We start from the raw sequence: 9,898 nt of genomic DNA on the forward strand, positions 1-9,898 counted from the left end.
CACTGTGGGAGACTTTTTTTTTTTTTTTTTTAAGTTTTACTTATTTATTTTGAAACAGAGCAGGAGAGAGCATGACCCTGGGATCATGACCTGAGCGTAATCAATAGATGCTTAATCGACTGAGCCACCCAGGGGCCCTGAGACACTCTTGACTGTGGGGACTGGCGGGTGCTGGGAGTACTGGGAGGAGAGGTGGGCAGAGGATGGGCAGGATGGGTGATGAGTGTTGCGGAAGGCATCTGTTGGGGTGAGCACTGGGTGTTGTGTGTGGGTGGTGAATCACTATATTCTACTCCTGAAAGTATTGCACTAAATGTTCACTAACTGGAATTTAAATAGAAACTTGAAACATAAAAAAAAATTCAATTATTAAATCATATATTTATAATTTACTTTCTAAAATGCAGCAAAACAGAAAAGAAAATATGGCAAAGTTAAGAATTGTTAAATCTGTAATATGTGCATACGATGCTCATTTTACTATATCTAGAATGTTTGAATTTATTTTTAATACACAGTAAAAATGGGAGCAGGGACAATGAGTTGGTGGTGGGAGGAGGGTTAAAGAGAGCTTATTTCCCCTCCAGAAGTATACCTTTTTTTTTTTAAGTCTATTTATTTATTTTGAAAGAGAGAGAAAGCTCAAGTCAGGGAGGGGCAGAGAGGGAGGGAGAGAGAGAGAGAATCCCACACAGGCTCTGCACTGTCAGTATAGAGCCCTACATGGGCCTTGAACCTACCAAAAATGAGATTGTGACCTAGCCGAAATCAGATGCTTAACTGACTTGGCCACCCAGGTGCCCCCAGAAGTATATCTTTTAAAATAAAGTTTCAAGGGTATACACAAGTATCTCTTATGAATATTGCTGTGCAATAGAACAAATACCACAAAACGGGGCAAGCATTAACAAAAAAAGAAAGAGTCATATTTTGGCAGGATTTATCTGGGGGTTGGAGGTGGGTAAGCTAACTTTAAAATTACGCAATACATGAAAATATATATAACCAACAGTAAGAAAATTAATTTTATCAATTTTGCATTTCCACGAGTAAACTTTCTTTCAAAATTAATGCATGCACACATCAGACTCTAACAAATTAGAGACCTAAGGACACAAAAACAAATTATTTGTAGACTTTTAAAGAGTATTTTTAGGTTTACAAAATAATTGAGAAGAAAGTAGAGTTCCCATATACCCCACACACAGTATCCTCTATTATTAACATCTTACATTAGTGTGGTACATTTTCTACAACTAATGAATGATATATTATTACTACCTAAAATCCATAGTTGACATTGGCAGTCAATCTTTGTGTTGTATGGTTCTTTTGCTACATGAATAATCTCATCTACTGTAATACCCATTATTACATTATCATAGAGAACAACAGTCTCACTACCCTAAAACATAAAGAACAGTTTCACTGGCCTGGAAAACCTGCTCTGTGTCTATTCAACCTCTCCCCTTTGGCTTTTCCCTCTTGAACTCCTGGCAGCCATTTTTCTTTTCATTATCTCAATAGTTTTGCCTTTTCCAGAATGTCATATAGTTAAAATATTTTAGACTGGCTTTTTTTCAGTTAGAATATGCATTTAGGCTTTCTCCCTTTTTGTGGCTTAATAACTTATTTATTTTTTAATGCTGAATAAAATTCCATTATATGGATGTGCATAGTTTGTTTATACACTCTCTTACTGAAAAGCATCTTGGTTGCTTTCAAGTGTTTGGAATCACAAAATAAAAGGGCGTGTGTGTGTGTGTGTGTGTGTGTGTAGGCTTTTGCATGGACATAACTTTTCAAAGCAATGAGGAAATAGCAAGGAAAACAATGCTGGATTGTGTAGCGGAGACTGTGTTTAAATTTACAGGAAACTGGTAAACTGCCAAAAGTGGATGTGTCATTTTGCATTCTCACTAGCAGTGAATGAGAGTTTCCCTTGCTCCATATCTTCACCAGCTTTAGGTGTTGTCACTGCACTGGATTTTGGCCATTTTCATAGGTGTGTAGTAGTATCTCATAATTTGCAATTCTGTAATACCAGGTGACACTGGGCTTTTCATATGCCTATTGCTATAAGTATATCTTATTTTGTGAGTTATCTGTTCAACTCCTTCATCCACTTTTTATTGGGTTGTTCATTGTCTTATTGTTGAATTTTAAGAGTTCTTATATATTTTAGATAAAATTCCTTCACCAGATATTTTCTTGCAAATATTTTCTCTCAGTCTGTAGCTTCTCTTCATTCTCTTGACATTCTTTTACACAGCAGAAATTTCAATTTTAATGAGGTTAAACTGACCAATTTGTTCATTAATGGATTGTGCCTTGATGTTACCTAAATATTGGTTGCCAAACTCAAGGTCACCTAGATTTTCTTTTATGTTTTAATCTAGAAGTTTTATAGTTTTGCATTTTATTTTTAGAATTCTGATCCATTTTGAGTTAATGTTTGAGTTAATGTGTAAGGTCTGTGTTATCTTTTTGCATATGGATGTCCAAATGTTCTATCACCATTGTTTTAAAGGACTGTCTTTTGTTGATTTGTCTTTGCTCCATGATCAAACATCAGTTGACAATATTTGTATGAGTCTATTTCTGGGCTCTGTATGCTGTTCCATTTAAATTTTTGGTTAATTCTGTCTCCAACACCACACTGATTTGATCATTGTAGCATTATAGTAGTTTTGGGCATTAAGTAGTGTCAGTCTTCTGACTGACTTCTTCAATACCGGTTTAACTTTTCTGGACAATTTGCATTTCCATATAAATTTTAGAATCAGTTGATGGTATGTACGAATAACTTCCTGTGATTTTGATTGCGATTGAGTGAATCTATTGATCAAGTTAGTTGGAAAAGACATGTTAAAATATTGAGAATTCTATTCATTAACATGGAATACCTCCATCTAGTTCTTCTTTGATTTATTTCATCTGAATGTTGTAGTTTTACTCATATAGATTATGTACATATTTTGTTAAATTTATTTCTAAGCATTTTAATGTTTTGGTGCTAAGGTAAATGGTATTGTGTTTTTCATTTCAAATACCAGTTGTCCATTGCTGGTTTATAGGAAGGCAATTGAGTTTTATATAATGACATTGTATCCTGCAATCTTCCTATATTCACTTTTTAGTTACATATGTTTCTTTCTGGTAAATTATTTGACATAGAAAATAATGTCATCTCTGAACAAAGATATTTTATTTCTTTCTTCCCAATCCGTATGCCTTTTATCTATGTATCTATCTATCATCTATCTATTTTGTTCTGCTGCATTAGCTAGGATTTCCAGTACCATGTTGAGTAGGAGCAATGAAAGGGTACATCTTTCTTCTGTTCTCTATCTTGGAAAAAATCGTTTAGTTTGTCAGCATTTAAGTATGAAATTAGCTGCCCGTTTCTGCAGGTGTTCTTTATTAAGTTGAGGAAGTCCCCTCTGCACCTTGTTTCCAGAGAGATTTGTGTGTACGTGAATGGGTGCTGGATTTTGTCAAATGCATTTTATGTTTCTATTGATATGATTGTATGTTTTTCTTCTTCATTCTGTTGATATCATTGATTGCATTAACTGATTTTCAATGTTAAAACAGCCTTGCATACCAGGGATAAATCACACTTGGTTATGGTACATAATTGCTTTTATACATTTTTGGATTAAGTTTTTGCTAAATTTTGTTGAAGGGTTATACATTTACATTCATGTATTCTGTACTTTTTTCTGAATTGTAATATCTTTGTCTGGTTTTAGTTGGCTAATGCTGGCCTCGGAGAATGAGTTAGGAATCGTTTTCTCCACTCTGTTTTATGAAAGGGATTGTATAGAATTGATAACATTTTAACCTTAATTTTTGGGTAGAATTCACCAGTGAAACAATATTACCTGAAGTATTTTTTAGAAAGGTTATTAACTACTGATCAAAATATTTAATATATATATTGGCCTATTAAGATTGTATATTTATTTTGGGTGTGTTTTAATGAATGTGTTTTTTAATACGAAATTTATTGTCAAATTGGTTTCCATACAATACCCAGTGCTCATCCCAACAGGTGTCCTCCTCAATGCCCATCACCCACCCTCCTGTCCCTCCCACCCCCCCCCATCAATCCTTAGTTTATTCTCAGTTTTTAAGAGTGTCTTATGGTTTGGCTCCCTGCCTCTCTTTTTTTTTTCTTCCCCTCCCCCATGGCCTTCTGTTAAGTTTCTCAGGATCCACATAAGAGTGAAAACATATGGTATCTGTCTTTCTCTGTATGACTTATTTCACTTAGAATAACACTCTCCAGTTCCATCCAAGTTGCTACAAAAGGCCATATTTCATTCTTTCTCATTGCCACTTAGTATTCCATTGTGTATATAAACCACAATTTCTTTACCCATTCATCAGTTGATGGACATGTAGGCTCTTTCCATAATTTGGCTATTGTTGCTATTGTTGCAAGTTCTATACACATTGGGGTACAAGTGCCCCTATGCATCAGCACTCCTATATCCCTTGGGTAAATTCCTAGCAGTGCTATTGCTAGGTCATAAGGTAGATCTATTTTTAATTTTTTTAAAAACCTCCACACCATTTTCCAGGGCAGCTGCACCAGTTTGCAATCCCAACAACAGTGCAAGAGGGTTCCCGTTTCTCCACATCCACGCCAGCATCTATGGTCTCCTGATTTGTTCATTTTGGCCACTCTGACTGGTGTGAGGCAATATCTGAGTGTGGTTTTGATTTGTATTTCCCTGATGAGGAGTGACGTTGAGCATCTTTTCATGTGCCTGTTGGCTATCTGGGTGTCTTCTTTAGACAAGTGTCTATTCATGTTTTCTGCCCATTTCTTCACTGGATTATTTGTTTTTCAGGTGTGGAGTTTGGTGAGTTCTTTATAGATTTAGGATACTAGCCCTTTCTTCCATATGTCATTTCCAAATATCTTTCCCATTCTGTTGGTTGCCTTTTAGTTTTGTTGGTTGTTTCCTTTGCTGTGCAGAAGCTTTTTATCTTCATGAGGTCCCAATAGTTCATTTTTGCTTTTAATTCCCTTGCCTTTGGGGATGTGTCAAGTAAGAAATTGCTGTGGCTGAGGACAGAGAGATTTTTTTCCTGCTTTCTCCTCTAGGGTTTTGATGGTTTCCTGTCTCAAATTCAGGTCCTTCATCCATTTTGAGTTTATTTTTGTGAATGGTGTAAGAAAGTGCTCTAGTCGCATTCTTCTGCATGTTACTGTCCAGTTCTCCCAGCACCATTTGTTAAAGAGACTGTCTTTTTTCCACTGGATATTCTTTCCTGCTGTGTCAAAGATGAGTTGGCCATACTTTTGTGGGTCTAATTCTGGAGTCTCTATTCTATTCCATTGGCCTATGTGTCTGTTTTTGTGCCAATACCATGCTGTCTTGATGATTACAGCTTTGTAGTAGAGGCTAAAGTCTGGGATTGTGATGCCTCCTGCTTTGGTCTTCTTCTTCAAAATTACTTTGGCTATTCGGGGTCTTTTGTGGTTACATACAAATTTTAGGATTGCTTGTTCTAGCTTCGAGAAGAATGCTGGTGCAATTTTGATTGGGATTGCATCGAATGTGTAGGTAGCTTTGGGTAGTATTGACATTTTAACAATATTTGTTCTTCCAATCCATGAGCATGGAATGTTTTTCCATTTCTTTATACCTTCTTCAATTTCCTTCATAAGATTTCTATAGTTTTCAGCATACAGATCTTTTACATCTTTGGGTAGGTTTATTCCTAGGTATTTTATGCTTCTTGGTGCAATTGTGAATGGGATCGGTTTCTTTATTTATCTTTCTGTTGCTTCATTATTAGTTGTATAAGAATACAACTGATTTCTGTACATTAATTTTGTATCCTGCGACTTTGCTGAATTCATGTATCAGTTCTAGCAGACTTTTGGTGGAGTCTATTGGATTTTCCATGTATAATATCATGTCATCTGCAAACTGAAAGCTTGACTTCACCTTTGCCTATTTTGATGCCTTTGATTTCCTTTTGTTGTCTGATTGCTGATGCTAGAACTTCCAACACTATGTTAAACAACAGCAGTGAGAGTGGACATCCCTGTCATGTTCCTGATCTCAGGGAGAAAGCTCTCAGCTTTTCCCCATTGAGGATGATATTAGCTGTGGGCTTTTCATAAATGGCTTTTATGATGTTTAAGTATGTTCCTTCCATCCCAACTTTCTTGAGGGTTTTTATTAAGAAAGGATGCTGAATTTTGTCAAATGCTTTTTTCTGCATTGATTGACAGGATCGTATGGTTCTTTTCTTTTCTTTTCTTTTCTTTTCTTTTCCTAATGTGATGTATCACATTGATTGATTTGTGAATGTTGAAAGAGCCCTGCAACCCAGGAATGAATCCCACTTCATCATGGTGAATAATTCTTTTTATATGCTGTTGAATTCGATTTGCTAGTATCTTTTTGAGAATTTTTGCATCCATATTCATCAGGGATATTGGCCTGTAGTTCTCTTTTTTTTTTGCTGGGTCTCTGTCTTGTTTGGGAATCAAAGTAATGCTGGCTTCATAAAATGAGTCTGGACGTTTTCCTTCCCTTTCTATTTTTTGGAACAGCTTGAGAAGGATAGGTATTATCTCTGCTTTAAATGTCTGGTAGAATTCCCCAGGGAAGCCACTTGGTCCTGGACTCTTATTTGTTGGGAGATTTTTGATAACTGGTTCAACTTCTTCACTGGTTATGGGTCTGTTTAAATTTTCTATTTCTTCCTGTTTGAGTTTTGGAAGTGTGTGGGTGTTTAGGAATTTGCCCATTTCTTCCAGGTTGTCCAGTTTGTTGGCATATAAGTTTTTATACTAGTCCCTGATAATTGCTTGTGTTTCTGAGGGATTGGTTGTAATAATTCCATTTTCATTCATGATTGTATCTATTTGGGTCCTCTTCTTTTTCTTTTTTGAGAAGCCTGGCTGGAGGTTTAGCAATTCTGTTGATTTTTTCACAAAACCAACTCTTGGTTTCATTGATCTGCTGTACTGTTTGTTTTTTTTTTTAATATTCTATATTGTTTATTTCTGCTCTGATCTTTTTTATTTCTCTTCTGCTGGGTTTGGGGTGTCTTTGCTGTTCTGCTTCTATTTCCTTTAGGTGTGCTGTTAGATTTTGTATTCTTGTTTCTTGAGATAGGCCTGGATTGCAATATATTTTCCTCTCAAGACTGCCTTCACTGCATCCCAAAGCGTTTGGATTGTTGTATTTTCATTTTCATTTGTTTCCATATATTTTTAAATATCTTCTCTAATTGTCTGGTTGACCCATTTATTCTTTAGTAGGGTGTTCTTTAACCTCCATGCTTTTGGAGGTTTTCCAGACTTTTTACTGTGGTTGATTTCAAGTTTAATAGCATTGTGGTCTGAAAGTGTGCATGGTATGATCTCAATTCTTGTATACTTATGAAGGGCTGTTTTGTGACCTAGTATGTGATCTATGTTGGAGAAGGTTCCATGTGCGCTCGAGAAGAAAGTATATTCTGTTGCTTTGGGAATCAGAGTTCTAAATATATCTGTCAAGTCCATCTGATCCAGAGTATCATTCAGGGCCCTTGTTTCTTTATTGATCCTGTGTCTAGATGTTCTATCCATTGTTGAAAGTGGAGTATTAAAGTCCCCTGCAATTACCACATTCTTATCAATAAGGTTCCTTATGTTTGTGATTAATTGTTTTATATGTTTGGGTGCTTTTGTATTTGGTGCATAGGCATTTATAATTGTTAGCTCTTCCGGATGGATAGACCCTGTAATTATTATATAATGCCCTTCTTCATCTCTTGTTACAGACTTTAATTGAAATTCTAGTTTGTCTGATGTAAGTATGGCTACTCCAGCTTTCTTTTGACTTCCAGTAGCATGATAGATAGTTCTCCATCCCCTCACTTTCAATCTGAAGGTGTCCTCAGGTCTAAAATGAGTCTCTTGTAGACAGAAAATAGATGGGTCTTTTTTTTTATCCATTCTGTTATCCTATGTCTTTTTGTTGGAGCCTTTAGTCCATTTACATTCAGTGTTATTATTGAAAGATATGGATTTAGAGTCATTGTGATGTCTATAGGTTTCATGCTTGTAGTGGTGTCTCTGGTACTTTGTGGTCCTTGCAACATTTCACTCACAGAATCCCTTAGGATCTCTTGTAGGGCTTGTTTAGTGGTGATGAATTCCTTCAGTTTTTGTTTGTTTGGGAAGACCATTATCTCTCCTTCTATTCTGAATGACAGACAGACTTGCTGGATAAAGGATTTTTGGCTGCATATTTTTCCTGTTCATCACACTGAAGATTTCCTGCCATTCCTTTCTGGCCTGCCAAGTTTCAGTAGATAGGTCTGCCACTACTCTTCTGTGTCTTGTTTGTAAGTTAGAGCCTGTTTATCCCTAGATGCTTTCAGAATTTTCTCTTTATCCTTGTATCTTGCCAGTTTCACTATGATATGTCGTGCAGAAGATCAATTCAAGTTACGTCTGAAGGGAGTTATCTGTGCTTCTTGGATTTCAATGCCTTTTTCCTTCCCCAGATGCGGGAAGTTCTCAGCTATGATTTGTTCAAGTCCACCGTCAGTCCCTTTCTCTCACTCCTCTTCTTCTGGAATTCCTATGATACGGATATTGTTCCATTTGATTGCATCACTTGGTTCTCTAATTCTCCCCTCATACTCCTGGATTTTTTAATCTCTTTTTCTAAATTTCCTCTTTTTCCATAATTTTATCTTCTAATTCACCTATTCTCTCCTCTGCCTCTTCAATCCGTGCTATGGCCACCTCCATTTTATTTTGCACCTCATTTATAGCATTTTTTAGCTCTTCATTAGTATTTCTTAGTCCCTTGATCTCTGTAGCAATAGCAATAGATTCTCTGCTCTCCTCTATGCTTTTTTCAAGCCCAGAGATTAATTTTATTATTCTAAATTCTTGTTCGGATATATTGCTTAAATCGTTTTTGATCAATTCGTTAGCTGTCGCTACTTCCTGGAGTTTCTTTTGAGGAGAATTCTTCCGCTTCATCATTGTGGTAGTCCCTGCCGTGGCTGCAGACTGCAGGGCACTTCCCCTGTGCTGTCTGGAGAAACTTGTGTTGGTTGACGGGGCCACAGTCAGACTGGTGTGCACCTTATCTTCCCCTCTCCCAGGGGTGTGGAGTGGTGTGGCCCCTGTCTGGGCTATTTGCACATTGCCAGGCTTGTGGTGCTGCTTTGATGGGATCTGGTGTATTAGCTGGCGGATCTGCAAGATGCACAGGGGTGGGAGGGGAAGGCTGAGCTCCCTTTGCCTTCCATGGTTCCCTGCAGGAGGGGCCCTGCAGAACCAGGAGGGAGGCTGACCTGTCAGAGAGATGGATCCACAGAAGCCACAGAAGCACAGCATTGGCATTTGCGCAGTGCAAGCAAGTTCGGTGATAGGAACTGCTTCCCTTTGGAAGTTTGGCTGGGAGATGGGAGAGGGAGATGGTGCTTCCCAGCACCTTTGTTTCCCTGCTGAGCTAAGTTCTGTCTTCCAGGGCTCAACAACTCTCCCTCCCAGCATCTTTTTGACCTCCCCACTCTCCCAGAGCAGAGCTGTTGACTTTTCACATTCCAAATGTTAAGTCCCACTGGCTGTCAGAACTCAGGCAGTCCAGCCCCTCTGCTTTTGCAAGGGGCTCTGCCTTGCCGTGGTGGGCTGCTCCTCCACCGCCCCAGCTCCCTCCCACCAGTCCATGTAGCACACACTGCCTCTCCGCCCTTCCTACCCTCTTCCATGGGCTTCTTGTCTACACTTGGCTCCAGAGAATCCATTCTGCTAGTCTTCTGGTGGTTTTCTGGGTTAGTTAGGCAGATGTGGATGGAATCTAAGTGATCAGCAGGACAAGGTGAGCTCAGAGTCCTCCTACACTGCCATCTTCCCAGG

Source organism: Panthera uncia, chromosome D4 (genome assembly GCF_023721935.1).
Source record: "Panthera uncia isolate 11264 chromosome D4, Puncia_PCG_1.0, whole genome shotgun sequence".
Lineage (NCBI taxonomy): Eukaryota > Metazoa > Chordata > Mammalia > Carnivora > Felidae > Panthera > Panthera uncia.